Source organism: Drosophila subpulchrella, unplaced genomic scaffold (genome assembly GCF_014743375.2).
Source record: "Drosophila subpulchrella strain 33 F10 #4 breed RU33 unplaced genomic scaffold, RU_Dsub_v1.1 Primary Assembly Seq418, whole genome shotgun sequence".
Classification (NCBI taxonomy): Eukaryota; Metazoa; Arthropoda; class Insecta; order Diptera; family Drosophilidae; genus Drosophila; species Drosophila subpulchrella.
The window spans coordinates 1147889-1175302 of NW_023665634.1; the positions used below are offsets into that span (position 1 = coordinate 1147889).

At 22.5% G+C, this 27414-nt stretch overlaps 11 pseudogenes; 9 read left to right on the plus strand and 2 right to left on the minus strand.

Moving 5' to 3' along the window:
• The first annotated feature begins 517 nt into the window (after window positions 1-517).
• On the plus strand, window positions 518-1872 carry LOC119562291 (annotated as a pseudogene).
• Window positions 1873-1892: 20 nt separating this feature from the next.
• LOC119562297 lies at window positions 1893-2577 on the plus strand (annotated as a pseudogene).
• A 2785-nt stretch (window positions 2578-5362) lies between these two features.
• LOC119562285 lies at window positions 5363-7080 on the minus strand (annotated as a pseudogene).
• A 586-nt stretch (window positions 7081-7666) lies between these two features.
• Window positions 7667-9240, plus strand: LOC119562286 (annotated as a pseudogene).
• On the plus strand, window positions 9236-10384 carry LOC119562294 (annotated as a pseudogene).
• Window positions 10385-15208: 4824 nt separating this feature from the next.
• Window positions 15209-16171, plus strand: LOC119562287 (annotated as a pseudogene).
• A 536-nt stretch (window positions 16172-16707) lies between these two features.
• LOC119562292 lies at window positions 16708-18083 on the plus strand (annotated as a pseudogene).
• LOC119562298 lies at window positions 18083-18767 on the plus strand (annotated as a pseudogene).
• A 3035-nt stretch (window positions 18768-21802) lies between these two features.
• LOC119562288 lies at window positions 21803-23319 on the minus strand (annotated as a pseudogene).
• A 413-nt stretch (window positions 23320-23732) lies between these two features.
• Window positions 23733-25270, plus strand: LOC119562289 (annotated as a pseudogene).
• On the plus strand, window positions 25266-26385 carry LOC119562295 (annotated as a pseudogene).
• The last annotated feature ends 1029 nt before the right edge of the window (window positions 26386-27414 follow it).

Here is a 27414-nt window from a genome sequence, read left to right on the forward strand (position 1 = left end):
AATACTAATTTATATTTAATTATAACTTTTTTTTCAATTTTTGGATTATTCTTAATTTCTTTATTTTTTTTTATATTCTAAGGTTTTAAGTTAATCAAACTAATAGCCTTCAAAGCTGTAAATAAAGGGTGTTCCTTTAAGCCTTAGTAAAATTTTACTCCTTCAAAATTGCAGTTTGATGTCATTATTGACTATAAGACCAATTTAATTGATTTGATTAAGAAGAATAACTCTTATAAATAGATTTACAATCTATCGCCTAAACTTCAGCCACTTAATCCAATCGCGACAATGATTATTTTCTACAAATCATAAAGATATTGGAACTCTATATTTTATTTTTGGAGCTTGAGCCGGAATAGTAGGAACATCTCTAAGAATTTTAATTCGAGCTGAATTAGGTCATCCAGGAGCATTAATTGGAGATGATCAAATTTATAATGTAATTGTTACTGCACACGCTTTTATTATAATTTTTTTTATAGTAATACCAATTATAATTGGAGGGTTTGGAAATTGATTAGTTCCATTAATACTAGGAGCCCCAGATATAGCATTCCCACGAATAAATAATATAAGATTTTGATTACTGCCTCCTGCTCTTTCTTTATTATTAGTGAGAAGAATGGTTGAAAACGGAGCTGGAACAGGTTGAACTGTTTACCCACCTCTTTCTGCTGGAATTGCTCATGGAGGAGCTTCAGTAGATTTAGCAATTTTTTCATTACATCTAGCCGGAATTTCTTCAATTTTAGGAGCTGTAAATTTTATTACAACTGTAATTAATATACGATCAACTGGTATTACATTAGATCGAATACCTTTATTTGTTTGATCAGTTGTAATTACTGCTTTATTACTTTTATTATCTTTACCAGTATTAGCTGGAGCTATTACTATATTATTAACAGATCGAAATTTAAATACTTCATTTTTTGATCCAGCAGGAGGAGGAGATCCTATTTTATACCAACATTTATTTTGATTTTTTGGGCATCCTGAAGTTTATATTTTAATTTTACCAGGATTTGGAATAATTTCTCATATTATTAGTCAAGAATCTGGGAAAAAGGAAACTTTTGGTTCTTTAGGAATAATTTATGCAATACTTGCAATTGGATTATTAGGATTTATTGTATGAGCTCATCATATATTTACAGTAGGGATAGACGTAGACACTCGAGCTTACTTTACTTCAGCAACTATGATTATTGCTGTACCAACTGGAATTAAAATTTTCAGATGATTAGCAACTCTACATGGAACTCAACTTTCATATTCTCCAGCTATTTTATGAGCTTTAGGATTTGTATTTTTATTTACAGTAGGTGGATTAACTGGAGTAGTATTAGCTAATTCATCAGTTGATATTATTTTACATGACACTTATTATGTAGTAGCTCATTTTCATTATGTTTTATCTATAGGAGCTGTATTTGCTATTATAGCAGGGTTTATTCACTGATACCCTTTATTTACTGGATTAACATTAAATGCTAAGTGATTAAAAAGTCAATTTATTATTATATTTATTGGAGTAAATTTAACATTTTTCCCTCAACACTTTTTAGGACTAGCTGGTATACCTCGACGTTACTCAGATTACCCTGATGCTTACACAACTTGAAATGTAGTTTCAACTATTGGATCTTCTATTTCATTATTGGGTATTTTATTCTTTTTTTATATTATCTGAGAAAGTTTAGTTTCCCAACGACAAGTAATTTATCCAATTCAATTAAATTCATCTATTGAATGATACCAAAATACTCCACCGGCTGAACATAGCTATTCTGAATTACCACTTTTAACAAATTAATTTCTAATATGGCAGATTAGTGCAATGGATTTAAGCTCCATATATAAAGTATTTTACTTTTATTAGAAAATTAATGTCTACATGAGCTAATTTAGGTTTACAAGATAGAGCTTCTCCTTTAATGGAACAATTAATTTTTTTTCATGATCACGCATTATTAATTTTAGTAATAATTACTGTATTAGTAGGATATTTAATATTTATATTATTTTTTAATAATTATGTAAATCGATTTCTTTTACACGGACAATTAATCGAAATAATTTGAACTATTCTACCAGCAATTATTTTATTATTTATTGCTCTTCCTTCTTTACGTTTATTATATTTATTAGATGAAATTAATGAACCTTCAGTAACTTTAAAAAGAATTGGTCATCAATGATACTGAAGTTATGAATATTCAGATTTTAATAATATTGAATTTGATTCATATATAATTCCTACAAATGAATTAGCAACTGATGGATTTCGATTATTAGATGTTGATAATCGAATTGTTTTACCTATAAATTCACAAATTCGAATTTTAGTGACAGCTGCTGATGTAATTCATTCTTGAACAGTTCCAGCTTTATGAGTAAAGGTTGATGGAACTCCAGGTCGTTTAAACCAAACTAATTTTTTTATTAACCGACCAGGTTTATTTTATGGACAATGTTCAGAAATTTGTGGAGCTAATCATAGATTTATACCAATTGTTATTGAAAGTGTTCCTGTAAATTATTTTATTAAATGAATTTCTAGTAATAATTCTTCATTAGATGACTGAAAGCAAGTACTGGTCTCTTAAACCACTTTATAGTAAATTAGCACTTACTTCTAATGGAAAAAAAATTAGTTAAAAATATAACATTAGTATGTCAAACTAAAATTATTAAATTATTAATATTTTTTAATCCCAGAAATAGCCCCAATTAGATGATTATTATTATTCATTGTTTTTTCTATTACATTTATTTTATTTTGTTCAATTAATTATTACTCTTATATGCCAACTTCCCCTAAATCAAATGAATTAAAAAATATTAATTTAAATTCAATAAATTGAAAATGATAACAAATTTATTTTCTGTATTTGACCCTTCAGCTATTTTTAATTTATCATTAAATTGATTAAGAACATTCTTAGGACTTTTAATAATTCCTTCAATCTATTGATTAATACCTTCTCGATATAACATTTTTTGAAATTCTATTTTATTAACACTTCACAAAGAATTTAAAACTTTACTAGGACCTTCAGGTCATAATGGATCTACATTTATTTTTATTTCATTATTTTCATTAATTTTATTTAATAATTTCATAGGTTTATTCCCATATATTTTCACAAGAACAAGTCATTTAACTTTAACTCTATCTTTAGCTTTACCTTTATGATTATGTTTTATATTATATGGATGAATTAATCATACACAACATATATTTGCTCATTTAGTTCCTCAAGGAACACCAGCAGTTCTTATACCATTTATAGTATGTATTGAAACTATTAGAAATATTATCCGACCAGGAACATTAGCTGTTCGATTAACAGCTAATATTATTGCTGGACATCTATTATTAACTTTAATAGGAAACACAGGACCTTCTATATCTTACTTATTAGTAACATTTTTATTAGTAGCTCAAATTGCCCTATTAGTTTTAGAATCAGCTGTAGCTATAATTCAATCATATGTATTTGCTGTATTAAGAACTTTATATTCTAGAGAAGTAAATTAATTTTAATTAATGTCTACAGATTCAAATCATCCTTTTCATTTAGTTGACTATAGCCCATGACCTTTAACAGGGGCAATTGGAGCTATAACAACTGTATCAGGTATAGTAAAATGATTTCATCAATATGATATTTCATTATTTTTATTAGGTAATATTATCACTATTTTAACAGTTTATCAGTGATGACGAGACGTATCACGAGAAGGTACATATCAAGGACTTCACATTTACGCTGTAACTATCGGGTTACGATGAGGAATAATTTTATTTATTTTATCAGAAGTTTTATTTTTTGTTAGTTTTTTTTGAGCTTTCTTCCATAGAAGACTATCACCAGCAATTGAATTGGGAGCTTCATGACCTCCTTTAGGAATTATTTCATTTAATCCATTTCAAATTCCTTTATTAAATACAGCTATTTTATTAGCTTCAGGAGTAACTGTAACTTGAGCTCATCATAGTATAATAGAAAGAAATCATTCTCAAACTACTCAAGGTTTATTCTTTACTGTGTTATTAGGAGTTTATTTCACAATTTTACAAGCTTACGAATATATCGAAGCTCCATTTACTATCGCCGATTCATTTTATGGATCGACATTTTATATGGCTACAGGATTTCATGGAGTCCATGTTTTAATTGGAACAACTTTTTTATTAGTATGTTTATTACGACATTTAAATAATCATTTTTCAAAAAGTCATCACTTTGGATTTGAAGCAGCTGCATGATACTGACATTTTGTAGATGTAGTTTGATTATTTTTATATATCACAATTTACTGATGAGGAGGTTAAACTATTATCATAATTATCTATATAGTATAAAAGTATATTTGACTTCCAATCATAAGGTCTATTAGTAAATAGTATAGATAATTTTTTCTATTATTATTATTGCTTCATTAATTTTATTAATCACAACTGTTGTTATATTTTTAGCTTCAATTCTGTCAAAAAAAGCACTTATTGATCGAGAAAAAAGATCTCCTTTTGAATGTGGATTTGACCCAAAATCATCTTCTCGACTACCATTTTCATTGCGATTTTTTTTAATCACTATTATTTTTTTAATTTTTGATGTAGAAATCGCTTTAATTCTACCTATAATTATTATCTTAAAATATTCTAATATTATAATTTGAACAATCACTTTAATTATTTTTATTTTAATTTTATTAATTGGGCTATATCATGAATGAAATAACATTTGATTTGCATTCAAAAAGTATTGAATATTCAATCTACCTTAAATAGAATATGAAGCGATTAATTGCAGTTAGTTTCGACCTAACCTTAGGTAAATTTACCCTTATTCTTTAATTGAAGCCAAAAAGAGGCGTATCACTGTTAATGATATAACTGGGTATAAACCCCAATTAAGGAAGTATGGTGATCAAGTAAAAGCTGCTAACTTTTTTCTTTTAATGGTTAAATTCCATTTATACTTCTATTTATATAGTTTAAATTAAAACCTTACATTTTCATTGTAATAATAAAATATGTTATTTTTATAAATTACTAAAATTAATTCACTATATTCAAAGATTAATTAATCTCCATAACATCTTCAGTGTCATACTCTAAATATAAGCTATTTGAATATAAAAATAATAAAAAATTAAATAAAATTAAAATTTAAAATACAAATAATATTAAATAAATTTTTAAACTATTATTATGCATTAAAAATAAAGTTTTAGAATAATTAGTTAACTTGTAATATAAATGTTGACCCCCAAAATATTCAGATCAACCTTGGTCAAAACTTTTTACTACTAATTGCCCGTAATTTAATGGGTAAAAAATTATTCCATAAGTTCTAATATAAGGTATAAATCATATTGACCCTAAAAAAGTAACTAAATTATAATTCAATAAAGATTTATTTAAAGAATATAAATTTGTTATTGAAATTAAATAACCTGATAAACCTCCAAAAATACAAACAAATAATGTTAATAATTTTAAATATCTAGGTAAACAAATTATATAGGGAATAGGAAAAATTAATCAATTTAATATTCTCCCCCCAATAATTCTCATAATTAATAAACCTAATATACCTCGAAGTATTACTCAACTTTCATCATTTTATATATTTAAACTTCCACAATTTAAATCTCCAGTTATTGAATAATAAACTAACCGAAAAGAATAACTAACAGTTAAACCTGTTGAAAAAAAATATAAAAAAAATGAAAATATATTAATATTTCTAATTCTAACAATTTCCAAAATTATATCCTTAGAATAAAATCCAGCTAAAAAAGGTATTCCACATAAAGCTAAATTAGAAACATTAAAGCAAGCAGAAGTCAAAGGTATATGAATTCTTAAACCCCCTATTAACCGAATATCTTGAGAATTATTTATATTATGAATAATAGCTCCAGCACATATAAATAATAATGCCTTAAATAAAGCATGTGTTAATAAATGAAATATAGCTAATTTATAAAATCCTATCGATAAAATTCTTATTATTAAACCCAATTGTCTTAAAGTAGATAAAGCAATAATTTTTTTTAAATCAAATTCAAAATTAGCCCCCAATCCAGCTATAAATATTGTTAAACCAGATAATAAAAGTAATAACTGACCTAATCAAGAAGTTCTTAAAACAATATTAAATCGAATTAATAAATAAACTCCAGCTGTTACTAAAGTAGAAGAATGCACTAAAGCAGAAACAGGGGTAGGAGCAGCTATAGCAGCAGGTAATCAAGAAGAAAAAGGAATTTGAGCTCTTTTAGTTATAGCTGCCAATATTACTAATCTACCAATTTTTAATATTTCAAATTCATTTTGTATAACTTCTAAATAAAAAATATAATTTCATCTCCCATAATTTAATATTCAAGCAATAGCTAAAAGAAGAGCAACATCCCCAATTCGATTTGATAAAGCAGTTAATATACCAGCATTATAAGATTTAATATTTTGAAAATAAATTACTAAACAATAAGAAACTAATCCTAAACCATCCCAACCTAATAAAATTCTAATTAAATTAGGGCTAATAATTAATAACATTATAGATAAAACAAATATTAATACTAATATAATAAATCGATTAATATTTTCATCTCTTCTTATATATTCTTTTCTATAAAAAATTACTAAAGAAGCAATTATTAAAACAAAAGATATATATAATAAACTTATTCAATCAAATAAAAAAGTTATTACAATTCTTATTGAATTTAAAGAAACAACTTCTCATTCAATAAAAAAACTATATTATTTAATAAAAAATATAAACTTAATAAAAAACAAGATAAACTAATAGAAATTAAATTAACAAATCTAATTCTACAAATTGATAAATATTTCACGATCTAAAATGAATTATTTCATATCACTAACACCACAAATTAGTATTTTTTTTAAACTATTTAAATATAATCATAATATACATGATTCTCTTTTTAAAATTAATAAATTTAAAGGTAATCAATGTAATAATATTAATAAATATTCTCGAATTTTACCTCCACTAAAAGAATAAACTCCAGAAAATAATTTTCCATGTTGACTAAAAGAATAAAGATATAAAGTATAGGCAGCACTAAAAAATGATAAAAATGATAATATAATTATAGAAATTCATGATCAAGAAACAATTCTATTTAATAAAGAAATTTGTCCTAATAAATTTAATGTTGGAGGAGCAGCTATATTAGCAGATCTTAATAAAAATCATCATAAAGTTATAGCAGGTATACAATTTAATAACCCCTTATTAATTAATATACTACGACTACCTAATCGTTCATAAGAAACATTAGCTAAACAAAACAACCCAGAAGAACATAAACCATGAGCAATTATTAAAGTATAAGAACCACATAATCCTCAATAAGTTATTGTTAATAACCCCGCTAAAACAATTCCTATATGGGCAACAGAAGAATAAGCAATTAAAGCCTTTAAATCTGTCTGACGTAAACATACTAATCTTACTAATACACCTCCTACTAATCTAATTCTAATTCAAATAAAACTATATTTTAAATTTATTAATTGTAAAAAAGAAATAACTCGTAATAATCCGTAACCCCCTAATTTTAGTATAATTCCAGCTAAAATTATTGACCCAGAAACTGGAGCTTCAACATGAGCTTTAGGTAATCATAAATGAACTAAAAATATTGGTATTTTTACTAAAAAAGCACATAATAAACAAAAATATAATAAATCATAGTTAAATATAAAATTATTTATTAAATAAAAATTTATAGAACCTGTTTTATTTATTACATAAAAAATACCAATTAATATAGGTAACGAAACTAACAACGTATAAAATAATAAATATACCCCTGCTTGTAATCGTTCAGGTTAATACCCTCATCCTAGAATTAAAAATAATGTAGGAATTAAACTTCTTTCAAAAAATAAATAAAATATAAATAAACTTATTCTTCTAAATGTTAAAACCAATAATAATAGTAAAATTACAATATTTAATAAAAATAAATTTTTATAATTATTATATTTATTAACTCTAGCTAATAATATTAAAGAACAAATTCATAAACTTAATAATACTAATCCATAAGAAAGTATATCACAACCTAAAAAATAAGAAATTTCAGATCAATAATTTATAAAATTATTTATTAATAAAAAAATAAATCTAATAAAAAACAATATAGTTTGGACCATTCAGTATATATTATTAATAAAACAAACAGGAGTTAAAAATAATAAAAAAAAAATAATTTTTAACATATTATATAATTCTAAAAGATTGAAAATAATCATTACCATGTGTACGAATTATAGAAACTAAAATAGATAACCCTAAAGCTCCTTCACATACTCTAAATGTTAGAAATATCATTCTAAAATAATTTTCATAATTTAATATATTTAAATAGATAAATAATATAAAAAATAATATTAAAACAATAAATTCTAAACTTAAAAGTATTGAAAGTAAATGTTTTCGATTAGAAACAAAACAAAATAAACCTAAAATAAATAAAATTATAGGTAAACTTCAATATAAAATTATAATCATTAGTTTTAATAGTTTAATAAAAACATTGGTCTTGTAAATCAAAAATAAGATTTTTTCTTTTAAAACTTCAAGAGAAAAGAAATTTCTTTTTCATTAATCCCCAAAATTAATATTTTAAATAAACTACCTCTTGAAATTATTCAATTAACACTATATTCTTTAATTATTACTACTTCTATTATTTTTTTAAATATAATCCATCCATTAGCTTTAGGTTTAACTTTATTAATTCAAACAATTTTTGTTTGTTTAATTTCAGGTTTAATAACTAAAAGTTTTTGATATTCATATATTTTAATTTTAATTTTTTTAGGGGGTATACTAGTATTATTTATTTTTGTTACATCATTAGCTTCTAATGAAATATTTAATTTATCTATCAAACTTACTTTATTTTCTGGATTAATTTTATTTATTATATTAATTTTATCTTTTATTATTGATAAAACTTCTATTTCATTATTTTTAATAAACAACGAAATAGAATCTATTATTAAAATAAATTCATATTTTACAGAAAATTCTTTATCATTAAATAAATTATATAATTTTCCTACAAATTTTATTACAATTTTATTAATAAATTATTTATTAATTACTTTGATTGTAGTAGTAAAAATTACTAAATTATTTAAGGGACCTATTCGAATAATATCATAATTAATGAATAAACCTTTACGAACTTCCCACCCTTTATTTAAAATTGCTAATAATGCTTTAGTAGATTTACCAGCTCCAATTAATATTTCAAGATGATGAAATTTTGGTTCTTTACTTGGATTATGTTTAATTATTCAAATTTTAACTGGATTATTTCTAGCTATACACTACACAGCCGATGTAAATTTAGCTTTTTATAGAGTTAATCATATTTGTCGAGATGTTAATTATGGTTGATTATTACGAACTTTACACGCTAACGGTGCATCATTTTTCTTTATTTGTATTTATCTACACGTAGGACGAGGAATTTATTACGGTTCATATTTATTTACTCCAACTTGATTAGTAGGAGTAATTATTTTATTTTTAGTTATAGGAACAGCTTTTATAGGATATGTTTTACCTTGAGGACAAATATCCTTTTGAGGAGCTACTGTAATTACAAATCTTTTATCTGCTATTCCTTATTTAGGAATAGACTTAGTTCAATGATTATGAGGAGGATTTGCTGTAGATAACGCTACTTTAACTCGATTTTTTACATTTCATTTTATTTTACCATTTATTGTTCTTGCTATAACAATAATTCATTTATTATTTTTACACGAAACAGGATCTAATAACCCTATTGGATTAAATTCTAATATTGATAAAATTCCTTTCCACCCTTATTTTACATTTAAGGATATTGTAGGATTTATCGTAATAATTTTTATCTTAATTTCATTAGTTTTAATTAGTCCAAATTTATTAGGGGACCCTGATAATTTTATCCCAGCTAATCCATTAGTTACACCTGCTCATATTCAACCAGAATGATATTTTTTATTCGCATATGCTATTTTACGTTCTATTCCTAATAAACTAGGAGGAGTTATTGCATTAGTATTATCAATTGCAATTTTAATAATTTTACCTTTTTATAATTTAAGAAAATTCCGAGGAATCCAATTTTATCCAATTAATCAAATTTTATTTTGATCTATACTAGTAACAGTAATTTTATTAACTTGAATTGGAGCTCGTCCAGTTGAAGAACCTTATGTATTAATTGGACAAATTTTAACTGTTATTTATTTCTTATATTATTTGATTAACCCATTAGTTACAAAATGATGAGATAATTTATTAAATTAATATAATTAGTTGATGAGCTTGAATAAGCATATGTTTTGAAAACATAAGATAGAATTTAATTTTCTATTAACTTTACTAAAAATAATTCACTATAATAAAGAAAATAATAAAATTTTAAAACCAATAAAAAATAATAAATAATTTAAAGAAAAAGATAAAAAACATTTTCATGCTAAATACATTAATTTATCATAACGAAATGGAGGTAAAGTCCCTCGAGCTCAAATAAATACAAAAGAAATAAAAGTTAATTTAACATAAAATAATAAATTAAAAACATCACAACCTAAAAAAATTACACAAAATAATATACTTATAAATAAAATTCTAGCATATTCTGCTATAAAAATTAAAGCAAATCCTCCTCTTCTGTATTCTACATTAAACCCAGAAACTAACTCTGATTCTCCTTCAGCAAAATCAAACGGTGTCCGATTAGTTTCAGCTAATGAAATAGTTAATCAAACTAAAGCTATAGGGAATAAAATAATTAAAAATCATATATAAATCTGATAATGAAAAAAATAAATCATATTATATCTTCCAATTAAAAAAATAAAAGATAATAAAATTAAAGCTAATCTAACTTCATAAGAAATAGTTTGAGCTACAGCCCGTAACCCTCCTAATAATGCATAATTAGAATTAGAAGATCAACCTGCTACTATAACGGTATAAACCCCTAATCTTGTACAACATAAAAAAAATAATCCACCTAAATTAAAAGAATATAATTTAACAAAAAAAGGTATACATATTCAGACAAATAAAGATAAAAATAAAGAAAAAATTGGAGAAATATAATATCTTAAATAATTAGATAATAATGGATAAGTTTGTTCTTTTGTAAATAATTTAATTGCATCACAAAAAGGTTGAGGAATTCCTATTAACCCAACTTTATTAGGACCCTTACGAATTTGAATATAACCTAAAACTTTACGTTCTAATAAAGTTAAAAAAGCTACACTTACTAATACACAAATAATTAATAATAAACTTCCAATTAATGATAAAACAAATTCTATATAAAACAAGTACTATTTGTAATAATAAATTACATAAATAAATTCTAAATTTATTGCACTAATCTGCCAAAATAGTTTATTTAATATTAATAATATTCATATTATAAAATATAATTATTTTAATATTTGGTCCTTTCGTACTAAAATATTATAATTTTTTAAAGATAGAAACCAACCTGGCTTACACCGGTTTGAACTCAGATCATGTAAGAATTTAAAAGTCGAACAGACTTAAAATTTGAACGGCTACACCCAAAATTATATCTTAATCCAACATCGAGGTCGCAATCTTTTTTATCGATATGAACTCTCCAAAAAAATTACGCTGTTATCCCTAAAGTAACTTAATTTTTTAATCATTATTAATGGATCAATTATTCATAAATTAATGTTTTTAAAAATTAAAAGTTTTTTAAATTTTAATATCACCCCAATAAAATATTTTAATTTATTAAAATTAAATTAATCTGTATAATTAAAATAAATAAAATATAAAGATTTATAGGGTCTTCTCGTCTTTTAAATAAATTTTAGCTTTTTGACTAAAAAATAAAATTCTAATAAAAATTCAAATGAAACAGTTAATATTTCGTCCAACCATTCATTCCAGCCTTCAATTAAAAGACTAATGATTATGCTACCTTTGCACAGTCAAAATACTGCGGCCGTTAAAAAATTTTCAGTGGGCAGGTTAGACTTTATATATAATTCAAAAAGACATGTTTTTGTTAAACAGGCGAACATTATTTTTGCCGAATTCTTTACTTAAACTTTTCATAAAAATTTATTTAAACAATATAATATACTAATTCTATCATTATTACTTAATTTTAACTATTAAAATTAATATTTTAATAAATTATTAAAACTTAATAAATAATTTAATTTATAAAATAAATTATAACACATTTTTTAATAATTGCTAATTCTAAGCATATATTTATTAAATTTATTTATTATTTTTAAAAATTTATTTTATAGCTTATCCCATAAAATATTAAAATTATAAATTATTTAAATAATAAAATTAATTAAATAAATTTATAATTTCTAAATTAAATTTATTTCTTAAAAAACTAGATACCTTTAAAAACGAATAACATTTCATTTCTAATATAATATTTTAAATAATTTTGCCACATTAACTTATATATTATATTAACTCTTTTAAAATCGAGAAAAATAAATATTTATTTTTTATTTAATAAACGCTGATACACAAGGTACAATAAATTAAATTTTCTTTTATAATAAAATTTTTTCAAATTATTTCAATTTTCTTTTACAATACTAATAAACTATTATTAAAATTATTTTTTCTTTAAACAATACTAAAACTTTAAAATTTATAGTTATTTCTAATACTTTTATAAAAAATAATAAAAATTAATAAATAAAAACTAATCAATTTATATTGTTTTGCACAAAAATCTTTTCAATGTAAATGAAATGCTTTACTGTATAAGCTTTAAATTGTCATTCTAGATACACTTTCCAGTACATCTACTATGTTACGACTTATCTTACCTTAATAATAAGAGCGACGGGCGATGTGTACATATTTTAGAGCTAAAATCAAATTATTAATCTATATAATTTTACTACCAAATCCACCTTCAAAAATTTTTTCATTATTTTATCCGTTTAAATAATTTTATTGTAACCCATTATTACTTAAATATAAGCTACACCTTGATCTGATATAAATTTTTATTAAAATTATTGAATATTATTATTCTTATAAAATATTCTGATAACGACGGTATATAAACTGGTTACAAACTTAAGTAAGGTCCATCGTGGATTATCGATTACAAAACAGGTTCCTCTGGATAGACTAAAATACCGCCAAATTTTTTAAGTTTCAAGAACATAACTATTACTACTTTAGCAATTAATTTACATTTTAAATAATAGGGTATATAATCCTAGTTTTTTATTAAAATTTTTTAACTTCAATTATTAACTTACAAAATAATTTAAATATAAAATTTCACTTAATATATTTAATTTTATTTTAATTTAAACAATTTAATTAATACTAAAAAAATGTATTTGTATTATTGGTATAACCGCGACTGCTGGCACCAATTTGGTCAATACTTTTTAATATTGCTATTTCTAAATTTCTTTAATTAATAATATTAATTACTGCGAATAAATTTTTATATTTATTTTTAAAATAAATATAAATTCACACAAAAATTTACATATAAATCAAATTAATAACAAATTTTTAAGCCAAAATAAAACTTTAAAATTATTTTAAAAAATTATTTTAAATTAATAATTATAAATATTTTTTATTATTAAAATTAATTAATAGTACATTATAATTAAAATAAATATAAATTTTTAAATAAAAATTTTATTATTTTTTAATATTAATATATATATATATATATATATATAAAAACATATAAATAAATTATTATTTATTTCTAAAAATTATACTTTATAATAATATTATTATAATATAATAATATTTATTAATAATTTTTTTTAATCACTAAATCTGATAAATGATTCCCCTATATATATATATAATTAATAAAAATTATAAACTTATTTATAAAATATATTTATATCTATTTTATTATAAATAAATATTATTATAATAAAATTTAATTATATTTTATTATTATATTTATAAATAATAATTTTTTTATTAATTTATTAAATTTTACCGATAAATAATTTAATTTAGTTATTATAAATAAAATATACACAAATATAATAAAATTTTATTTATTATCTTAAACTTATAATAATAATTTTTTTTAATCACTAAATCTGATAAATATCCCCCTATTTATATAATTTAATAAAATTTATAAAATTTAATCTATATAATATGAATGTAATATATTTATTTACATTAATTAATTTATACAAATAAATATTTATAATTATATTTTAAAATCATATTTTATTATTATATTAATAATAAAATAATTTATTTATTTTATAAATTAATTGCACAAAAATAATTTTTTTTAGTAAATTAAAATAAAATATTAAGGACAATTAAATTAATTAATTTAAATTTTATCAATAAACATAAATCTTTAGTTTATATATTTAAATTAAAAAATTTAATTTTAATAATTAAATAAATTTTTTTAATTTTTAGAAATAATTAAAAATAATAAAAATCCTCATTTTTTTTTTTTTTTTTTTTTTTTAATTTTTTGTATACTAAGTTCAAGATTAATAGATAATCTATATATATATAAATATTTAATATATTATTATATGGCTAACAATTAAAATAAAAAATTTCGCAATCCTAAAATGTAGACATAAATAGTAAAAAAAAATCTATATTCAAATATTTATCTAACATTCTTGGATTTATATAAATAATATAACTATTTAATTAATTATTATATATTTATAAATTTATATATTGTTGATAATTTATATAACATATATATATATATAGAAAAATTTAATTATCAAATTCATTTAATTATTAATAAAAAAAAATTCACTAAAATGTATTATCTAATAAAAATTTAAAAATATTTTAAAAATGTAATTTTTTAAAAAAATAATAGTAAATAAATAAAAAATAAAAAAAAAAAAATGAGGATTTTTTATTATTAATGAATTGCCTGATAAAAAGGGTTACCTTGATAGGGTGAATCATGCAGTTTTCTGCATTCATTGACTGATTTATATGTTATTAATAATAAAGATTTTATATTTAATAGAATTAAACTATTTCTAAAAGTATCAAAAACTTTTGTGCATCATACACCAAAATATATTTATTATACGCGCCATAAAAAGATAAGCTAATTAAGCTACTGGGTTCATACCCCATTTATAAAGGTTATAATCCTTTTCTTTTTAATTTTTAATAATTCATCAAAAATTTTATTTATTACAATTATAATTATTGGAACATTAATTACAGTTACATCTAATTCTTGATTAGGAGCTTGAATAGGTTTAGAAATTAATTTGTTGTCTTTTATCCCCCTATTAAGAGACAATAACAATTTAATATCAACAGAAGCCTCTTTAAAGTATTTTTTAATTCAAGCTTTAGCATCAACTGTATTATTATTTTCTTCAATTTTATTAATATTAAAAAATAATATAAATAATGAAATTAATGAATCTTTTACATCAATAATTATTATATCAGCCTTATTATTAAAAAGTGGAGCCGCTCCTTTTCATTTTTGATTTCCTAATATAATAGAAGGATTAACATGAATAAACGCCCTAATATTAATAAAAATTGCTCCATTGATATTAATTTCTTATTTAAATATTAAAAATTTATTATTAATTAGAGTAATTCTATCTGTAGTTATTGGAGCTATTGGAGGATTAAATCAAACTTCATTACGAAAATTAATGGCTTTTTCTTCTATTAATCATTTAGGATGAATATTAAGATCTTTAATAATTAGAGAATCTATTTGATTAATTTATTTTTTATTTTATTCATTTTTATCTTTTATTTTAACATTTATATTTAATATTTTTAAATTATTTCATTTAAATCAATTATTTTCTTGATTTGTTAATAGAAAAATTTTAAAATTTTCATTATTTATAAATTTTTTATCTTTAGGGGGGTTACCCCCATTTTTAGGATTTTTACCTAAATGATTGGTAATCTAACAATTAACATTATGTAATCAATATTTTTTATTAACATTAATAATAATATCAACTTTAATTACATTATTTTTTTATCTCCGGATTTGTTACTCAGCTTTTATACTAAATTATTTCGAAAATAATTGAGTCATATATAAATAGTAATAATACTAATTTATATTTAATTATAACTTTTTTTTCAATTTTTGGATTATTCTTAATTTCTTTATTTTTTTTTATATTCTAAGGTTTTAAGTTAATCAAACTAATAGCCTTCAAAGCTGTAAATAAAGGGTGTTCCTTTAAGCCTTAGTAAAATTTTACTCCTTCAAAATTGCAGTTTGATGTCATTATTGACTATAAGACCAATTTAATTGATTTGATTAAGAAGAATAACTCTTATAAATAGATTTACAATCTATCGCCTAAACTTCAGCCACTTAATCCAATCGCGACAATGATTATTTTCTACAAATCATAAAGATATTGGAACTCTATATTTTATTTTTGGAGCTTGAGCCGGAATAGTAGGAACATCTCTAAGAATTTTAATTCGAGCTGAATTAGGTCATCCAGGAGCATTAATTGGAGATGATCAAATTTATAATGTAATTGTTACTGCACACGCTTTTATTATAATTTTTTTTATAGTAATACCAATTATAATTGGAGGGTTTGGAAATTGATTAGTTCCATTAATACTAGGAGCCCCAGATATAGCATTCCCACGAATAAATAATATAAGATTTTGATTACTGCCTCCTGCTCTTTCTTTATTATTAGTGAGAAGAATGGTTGAAAACGGAGCTGGAACAGGTTGAACTGTTTACCCACCTCTTTCTGCTGGAATTGCTCATGGAGGAGCTTCAGTAGATTTAGCAATTTTTTCATTACATCTAGCCGGAATTTCTTCAATTTTAGGAGCTGTAAATTTTATTACAACTGTAATTAATATACGATCAACTGGTATTACATTAGATCGAATACCTTTATTTGTTTGATCAGTTGTAATTACTGCTTTATTACTTTTATTATCTTTACCAGTATTAGCTGGAGCTATTACTATATTATTAACAGATCGAAATTTAAATACTTCATTTTTTGATCCAGCAGGAGGAGGAGATCCTATTTTATACCAACATTTATTTTGATTTTTTGGGCATCCTGAAGTTTATATTTTAATTTTACCAGGATTTGGAATAATTTCTCATATTATTAGTCAAGAATCTGGGAAAAAGGAAACTTTTGGTTCTTTAGGAATAATTTATGCAATACTTGCAATTGGATTATTAGGATTTATTGTATGAGCTCATCATATATTTACAGTAGGGATAGACGTAGACACTCGAGCTTACTTTACTTCAGCAACTATGATTATTGCTGTACCAACTGGAATTAAAATTTTCAGATGATTAGCAACTCTACATGGAACTCAACTTTCATATTCTCCAGCTATTTTATGAGCTTTAGGATTTGTATTTTTATTTACAGTAGGTGGATTAACTGGAGTAGTATTAGCTAATTCATCAGTTGATATTATTTTACATGACACTTATTATGTAGTAGCTCATTTTCATTATGTTTTATCTATAGGAGCTGTATTTGCTATTATAGCAGGGTTTATTCACTGATACCCTTTATTTACTGGATTAACATTAAATGCTAAGTGATTAAAAAGTCAATTTATTATTATATTTATTGGAGTAAATTTAACATTTTTCCCTCAACACTTTTTAGGACTAGCTGGTATACCTCGACGTTACTCAGATTACCCTGATGCTTACACAACTTGAAATGTAGTTTCAACTATTGGATCTTCTATTTCATTATTGGGTATTTTATTCTTTTTTTATATTATCTGAGAAAGTTTAGTTTCCCAACGACAAGTAATTTATCCAATTCAATTAAATTCATCTATTGAATGATACCAAAATACTCCACCGGCTGAACATAGCTATTCTGAGTTACCACTTTTAACAAATTAATTTCTAATATGGCAGATTAGTGCAATGGATTTAAGCTCCATATATAAAGTATTTTACTTTTATTAGAAAATTAATGTCTACATGAGCTAATTTAGGTTTACAAGATAGAGCTTCTCCTTTAATGGAACAATTAATTGTTTTTCATGATCACGCATTATTAATTTTAGTAATAATTACTGTATTAGTAGGATATTTAATATTTATATTATTTTTTAATAATTATGTAAATCGATTTCTTTTACACGGACAATTAATCGAAATAATTTGAACTATTCTACCAGCAATTATTTTATTATTTATTGCTCTTCCTTCTTTACGTTTATTATATTTATTAGATGAAATTAATGAACCTTCAGTAACTTTAAAAAGAATTGGTCATCAATGATACTGAAGTTATGAATATTCAGATTTTAATAATATTGAATTTGATTCATATATAATTCCTACAAATGAATTAGCAACTGATGGATTTCGATTATTAGATGTTGATAATCGAATTGTTTTACCTATAAATTCACAAATTCGAATTTTAGTGACAGCTGCTGATGTAATTCATTCTTGAACAGTTCCAGCTTTAGGAGTAAAGGTTGATGGAACTCCAGGTCGTTTAAACCAAACTAATTTTTTTATTAACCGACCAGGTTTATTTTATGGACAATGTTCAGAAATTTGTGGAGCTAATCATAGATTTATACCAATTGTTATTGAAAGTGTTCCTGTAAATTATTTTATTAAATGAATTTCTAGTAATAATTCTTCATTAGATGACTGAAAGCAAGTACTGGTCTCTTAAACCACTTTATAGTAAATTAGCACTTACTTCTAATGGAAAAAAAATTAGTTAAAAATATAACATTAGTATGTCAAACTAAAATTATTAAATTATTAATATTTTTTAATCCCACAAATAGCCCCAATTAGATGATTATTATTATTCATTGTTTTTTCTATTACATTTATTTTATTTTGTTCAATTAATTATTACTCTTATATGCCAACTTCCCCTAAATCAAATGAATTAAAAAATATTAATTTAAATTCAATAAATTGAAAATGATAACAAATTTATTTTCTGTATTTGACCCTTCAGCTATTTTTAATTTATCATTAAATTGATTAAGAACATTCTTAGGACTTTTAATAATTCCTTCAATCTATTGATTAATACCTTCTCGATATAACATTTTTTGAAATTCTATTTTATTAACACTTCACAAAGAATTTAAAACTTTACTAGGACCTTCAGGTCATAATGGATCTACATTTATTTTTATTTCATTATTTTCATTAATTTTATTTAATAATTTCATAGGTTTATTCCCATATATTTTCACAAGAACAAGTCATTTAACTTTAACTCTATCTTTAGCTTTACCTTTATGATTATGTTTTATATTATATGGATGAATTAATCATACACAACATATATTTGCTCATTTAGTTCCTCAAGGAACACCAGCAGTTCTTATACCATTTATAGTATGTATTGAAACTATTAGAAATATTATCCGACCAGGAACATTAGCTGTTCGATTAACAGCTAATATTATTGCTGGACATCTATTATTAACTTTATTAGGAAACACAGGACCTTCTATATCTTACTTATTAGTAACATTTTTATTAGTAGCTCAAATTGCCCTATTAGTTTTAGAATCAGCTGTAGCTATAATTCAATCATATGTATTTGCTGTATTAAGAACTTTATATTCTAGAGAAGTAAATTAATTTTAATTAATGTCTACAGATTCAAATCATCCTTTTCATTTAGTTGACTATAGCCCATGACCTTTAACAGGGGCAATTGGAGCTATAACAACTGTATCAGGTATAGTAAAATGATTTCATCAATATGATATTTCATTATTTTTATTAGGTAATATTATCACTATTTTAACAGTTTATCAGTGATGACGAGACGTATCACGAGAAGGTACATATCAAGGACTTCACACTTACGCTGTAACTATCGGGTTACGATGAGGAATAATTTTATTTATTTTATCAGAAGTTTTATTTTTTGTTAGTTTTTTTTGAGCTTTCTTCCATAGAAGACTATCACCAGCAATTGAATTGGGAGCTTCATGACCTCCTTTAGGAATTATTTCATTTAATCCATTTCAAATTCCTTTATTAAATACAGCTATTTTATTAGCTTCAGGAGTAACTGTAACTTGAGCTCATCATAGTATAATAGAAAGAAATCATTCTCAAACTACTCAAGGTTTATTCTTTACTGTGTTATTAGGAGTTTATTTCACAATTTTACAAGCTTACGAATATATCGAAGCTCCATTTACTATCGCCGATTCATTTTATGGATCGACATTTTATATGGCTACAGGATTTCATGGAGTCCATGTTTTAATTGGAACAACTTTTTTATTAGTATGTTTATTACGACATTTAAATAATCATTTTTCAAAAAGTCATCACTTTGGATTTGAAGCAGCTGCATGATACTGACATTTTGTAGATGTAGTTTGATTATTTTTATATATCACAATTTACTGATGAGGAGGTTAAACTATTATCATAATTATCTATATAGTATAAAAGTATATTTGACTTCCAATCATAAGGTCTATTAGTAAATAGTATAGATAATTTTTTCTATTATTATTATTGCTTCATTAATTTTATTAATCACAACTGTTGTTATATTTTTAGCTTCAATTCTGTCAAAAAAAGCACTTATTGATCGAGAAAAAAGATCTCCTTTTGAATGTGGATTTGACCCAAAATCATCTTCTCGACTACCATTTTCATTGCGATTTTTTTTAATCACTATTATTTTTTTAATTTTTGATGTAGAAATCGCTTTAATTCTACCTATAATTATTATCTTAAAATATTCTAATATTATAATTTGAACAATCACTTTAATTATTTTTATTTTAATTTTATTAATTGGGCTATATCATGAATGAAATCAAGGTATATTAAATTCATCAAATTAAAATAGGGTTGTAGTTAATTATAACATTTGATTTGCATTCAAAAAGTATTGAATATTCAATCTACCTTAAATAGAATATGAAGCGATTAATTGCAGTTAGTTTCGACCTAACCTTAGGTAAATTTACCCTTATTCTTTAATTGAAGCCAAAAAGAGGCGTATCACTGTTAATGATATAACTGGGTATAAACCCCAATTAAGGAAGTATGGTGATCAAGTAAAAGCTGCTAACTTTTTTCTTTTAATGGTTAAATTCCATTTATACTTCTATTTATATAGTTTAAATTAAAACCTTACATTTTCATTGTAATAATAAAATATGTTATTTTTATAAATTACTAAAATTAATTCACTATATTCAAAGATTAATTAATCTCCATAACATCTTCAGTGTCATACTCTAAATATAAGCTATTTGAATATAAAAATAATAAAAAATTAAATAAAATTAAAATTCAAAATACAAATAATATTAAATAAATTTTTAAACTATTATTATGCATTAAAAATAAAGTTTTAGAATAATTAGTTAACTTGTAATATAAATGTTGACCCCCAAAATATTCAGATCAACCTTGGTCAAAACTTTTTACTACTAATTGCCCGTAATTTAATGGGTAAAAAATTATTCCATAAGTTCTATTATAAGGTATAAATCATATTGACCCTAAAAAAGTAACTAAATTATAATTCAATAAAGATTTATTTAAAGAATATAAATTTGTTATTGAAATTAAATAACCTGATAAACCTCCAAAAATACAAACAAATAATGTTAATAATTTTAAATATCTAGGTAAACAAATTATATAGGGAATAGGAAAAATTAATCAATTTAATATTCTCCCCCCAATAATTCTCATAATTAATAAACCTAATATACCTCGAAGTATTACTCAACTTTCATCATTTAATATATTTAAACTTCCACAATTTAAATCTCCAGTTATTGAATAATAAACTAACCGAAAAGAATAACTAACAGTTAAACCTGTTGAAAAAAAATATAAAAAAAATGAAAATATATTAATATTTCTAATTCTAACAATTTCCAAAATTATATCCTTAGAATAAAATCCAGCTAAAAAAGGTATTCCACATAAAGCTAAATTAGAAACATTAAAACAAGCAGAAGTCAAAGGTATATGAATTCTTAAACCCCCTATTAACCGAATATCTTGAGAATTATTTATATTATTAATAATAGCTCCAGCACATATAAATAATAATGCTTTAAATAAAGCATGTGTTAATAAATGAAATATAGCTAATTTATAAAATCCTATCGATAAAATTCTTATTATTAAACCCAATTGTCTTAAAGTAGATAAAGCAATAATTTTTTTTAAATCAAATTCAAAATTAGCCCCCAATCCAGCTATAAATATTGTTAAACCAGATAATAAAAGTAATAACTGACCTAATCAAAAAGTTCTTAAAACAATATTAAATCGAATTAATAAATAAACTCCAGCTGTTACTAAAGTAGAAGAATGCACTAAAGCAGAAACAGGGGTAGGAGCAGCTATAGCAGCAGGTAATCAAGAAGAAAAAGGAATTTGAGCTCTTTTAGTTATAGCTGCCAATATTACTAATCTACCAATTATTAATATTTCAAATTCATTTTGTATAACTTCTAAATAAAAAATATAATTTCATCTCCCATAATTTAATATTCAAGCAATAGCTAAAAGAAGAGCAACATCCCCAATTCGATTTGATAAAGCAGTTAATATACCAGCATTATAAGATTTAATATTTTGAAAATAAATTACTAAACAATAAGAAACTAATCCTAAACCATCCCAACCTAATAAAATTCTAATTAAATTAGGGCTAATAATTAATAACATTATAGATAAAACAAATATTAATACTAATATAATAAATCGATTAATATTTTCATCTCTTCTTATATATTCTTTTCTATAAAAAATTACTAAAGAAGCAATTATTAAAACAAAAGATATAAATAATAAACTTATTCAATCAAATAAAAAAGTTATTACAATTCTTATTGAATTTAAAGAAACAACTACTCATTCAATAAAATAAAATATATTATTTAATAAACAATATAAACTTAATAAAAAACAAGATAAACTAATAGAAATTAAATTAACAAATCTAATTCTACAAATTGATAAATATTTCACGATCTAAAATGAATTATTTCATATCACTAACACCACAAATTAGTATTTTTTTTAAACTATTTAAATATAATCATAATATACATGATTCTCTTTTTAAAATTAATAAATTTAAAGGTAATCAATGTAATAATATTAATAAACATTCTCGAATTTTACCTCCACTAAAAGAATAAACTCCAGAAAATAATTTTCCATGTTGACTAAAAGAATAAAGATATAAAGTATAGGCAGCACTAAAAAGTGATAAAAATGATACCTAATCGTTCATAAGAAACATTAGCTAAACAAAACAACCCAGAAGAACATAAACCATGAGCAATTATTAAAGTATAAGAACCACATAATCCTCAATAAGTTATTGTTAATAACCCCGCTAAAACAATTCCTATATGGGCAACAGAAGAATAAGCAATTAAAGCCTTTAAATCTGTCTGACGTAAACATACTAATCTTACTAATACACCTCCTACTAATCTAATTCTAATTCAAATAAAACTATATTTTAAATTTATTAATTGTAAAAAAGAAATAACTCGTAATAATCCGTAACCCCCTAATTTTAGTATAATTCCAGCTAAAATTATTGACCCAGAAACTGGAGCTTCAACATGAGCTTTAGGTAATCATAAATGAACTAAAAATATTGGTATTTTTACTAAAAAAGCACATAATAAACAAAAATATAATAAATCATAGTTAAATATAAAATTATTTATTAAATAAAAATTTATAGAACCTGTTTTATTTATTACATAAAAAATACCAATTAATATAGGTAACGAAACTAACAACGTATAAAATAATAAATATACCCCTGCTTGTAATCGTTCAGGTTGATACCCTCATCCTAGAATTAAAAATAATGTAGGAATTAAACTTCTTTCAAAAAATAAATAAAATATAAATAAACTTATTCTTCTAAATGTTAAAACCAATAATAATAGTAAAATTACAATATTTAATAAAAATAAATTTTTATAATTATTATATTTATTAACTCTAGCTAATAATATTAAAGAACAAATTCATAAACTTAATAATACTAATCCATAAGAAAGTATATCACAACCTAAAAAATAAGAAATTTCAGATCAATAATTTATAAAATTATTTATTAATAAAAAAATAAATCTAATAAAAAACAATATAGTTTGGACCATTCAGTATATATTATTAATAAAACAAACAGGAGTTAAAAATAATAAAAAAAAAATAATTTTTAACATATTATATAATTCTAAAAGATTGAAAATAATCATTACCATGTGTACGAATTATAGAAACTAAAATAGATAACCCTAAAGCTCCTTCACATACTCTAAATGTTAGAAATATCATTCTAAAATAATTTTCATAATTTAATATATTTAAATAGATAAATAATATAAAAAATAATATTAAAACAATAAATTCTAAAACAAAACAAAATAAACCTAAAATAAATAAAATTATAGGTAAACTTCAATATAAAATTATAATCATTAGTTTTAATAGTTTAATAAAAACATTGGTCTTGTAAATCAAAAATAAGATTTTTTCTTTTAAAACTTCAAGAGAAAAGAAATTTCTTTTTCATTAATCCCCAAAATTAATATTTTAAATAAACTACCTCTTGAAATTATTCAATTAACACTATATTCTTTAATTATTACTACTTCTATTATTTTTTAAAATATAATCCATCCATTAGCTTTAGGTTTAACTTTATTAATTCAAACAATTTTTGTTTGTTTAATTTCAGGTTTAATAACTAAAAGTTTTTGATATTCATATATTTTATTTTTAATTTTTTTAGGGGGTATACTAGTATTATTTATTTACGTTACATCATTAGCTTCTAATGAAATATTTAATTTATCTATCAAACTTACTTTATTTTCTGGATTAATTTTATTTATTATATTAATTTTATCTTTTATTATTGATAAAACTTCTATTTCATTATTTTTAATAAACAACGAAATATAATCTATTATTAAAATAAATACATATTTTACAGAAAATTCTTTATCATTAAATAAATTATATAATTTTCCTACAAATTTTATTACAATTTTATTAATAAATTATTTATTAATTACTTTGATTGTAGTAGTAAAAATTACTAAATTATTTAAGGGACCTATTCGAATAATATCATAATTAATGAATAAACCTTTACGAACTTCCCACCCTTTATTTAAAATTGCTAATAATGCTTTAGTAGATTTACCAGCTCCAATTAATATTTCAAGATGATGAAATTTTGGTTCTTTACTTGGATTATGTTTAATTATTCAAATTTTAACTGGATTATTTCTAGCTATACACTACACAGCCGATGTAAATTTAGCTTTTTATAGAGTTAATCATATTTGTCGAGATGTTAATTATGGTTGATTATTACGAACTTTACACGCTAACGGTGCATCATTTTTCTTTATTTGTATTTATCTACACGTAGGACGAGGAATTTATTACGGTTCATATTTATTTACTCCAACTTGATTAGTAGGAGTAATTATTTTATTTTTAGTTATAGGAACAGCTTTTATAGGATATGTTTTACCTTGAGGACAAATATCATTTTGAGGAGCTACTGTAATTACAAATCTTTTATCTGCTATTCCTTATTTAGGAATAGACTTAGTTCAATGATTATGAGGAGGATTTGCTGTAGATAACGCTACTTTAACTCGATTTTTTACATTTCATTTTATTTTACCATTTATTGTTCTTGCTATAACAATAATTCATTTATTATATTTACACGAAACAGGATCTAATAACCCTATTGGATTAAATTCTAATATTGATAAAATTCCTTTCCACCCTTATTTTACATTTAAGGATATTGTAGGATTTATCGTAATAATTTTTATCTTAATTTCATTAGTTTTAATTAGTCCAAATTTATTAGGGGACCCTGATAATTTTATCCCAGCTAATCCATTAGTTACACCTGCTCATATTCAACCAGAATGATATTTTTTATTCGCATATGCTATTTTACGTTCTATTCCTAATAAACTAGGAGGAGTTATTGCATTAGTATTATCAATTGCAATTTTAATAATTTTACCTTTTTATAATTTAAGAAAATTCCGAGGAATCCAATTTTATCCAATTAATCAAATTTTATTTTGATCTATACTAGTAACAGTAATTTTATTAACTTGAATTGGAGCTCGTCCAGTTGAAGAACCTTATGTATTAATTGGACAAATTTTAACTGTTATTTATTTCTTATAATATTTGATTAACCCTTTAGTTACAAAATGATGAGATAATTTATTAAATTAATATAATTAGTTGATGAGCTTGAATAAGCATATGTTTTGAAAACATAAGATAGAATTTAATTTTCTATTAACTTTACTAAAAATAATTCACTATAATAAAGAAAATAATAAAATTTTAAAACCAATAAAAAATAATAAATAATTTAAAGAAAAAGATAAAAAACATTTTCATGCTAAATACATTAATTTATCATAACGAAATCGAGGTAAAGTCCCTCGAGCTCAAATAAATACAAAAGAAATAAAAGTTAATTTAACATAAAATAATAAATTAAAAACATCACAACCTAAAAAAATTACACAAAATAATATACTTATAAATAAAATTCTAGCATATTCTGCTATAAAAATTAAAGCAAATCCTCCTCTTCTGTATTCTACATTAAACCCAGAAACTAACTCTGATTCTCCTTCAGCAAAATCAAACGGTGTCCGATTAGTTTCAGCTAATGAAATAGTTAATCAAACTAAAGCTATAGGGAATAAAATAATTAAAAATCATATATAAATCTGATAATGAAAAAAATAAATCATATTATATCTTCCAATTAAAAAAATAAAAGATAATAAAATTAAAGCTAATCTAACTTCATAAGAAATAGTTTGAGCTACAGCCCGTAACCCTCCTAATAATGCATAATTAGAATTAGAAGATCAACCTGTTACTATAACGGTATAAACCCCTAATCTTGTACAACATAAAAAAAATAATCCACCTAAATTAAAAGAATATAATTTAACAAAAAAAGGTATACATATTCAGACAAATAAAGATAAAAATAAAGAAAAAATTGGAGAAATATAATTTCTTAAATAATTAGATAATAATGGATAAGTTTGTTCTTTTGTAAATAATTTAATTGCATCACAAAAAGGTTGAGGAATTCCTATTAACCCAACTTTATTAGGACCCTTACGAATTTGAATATAACCTAAAACTTTACGTTCTAATAAAGTTAAAAAAGCTACACTTACTAATACACAAATAATTAATAATAAACTTCCAATT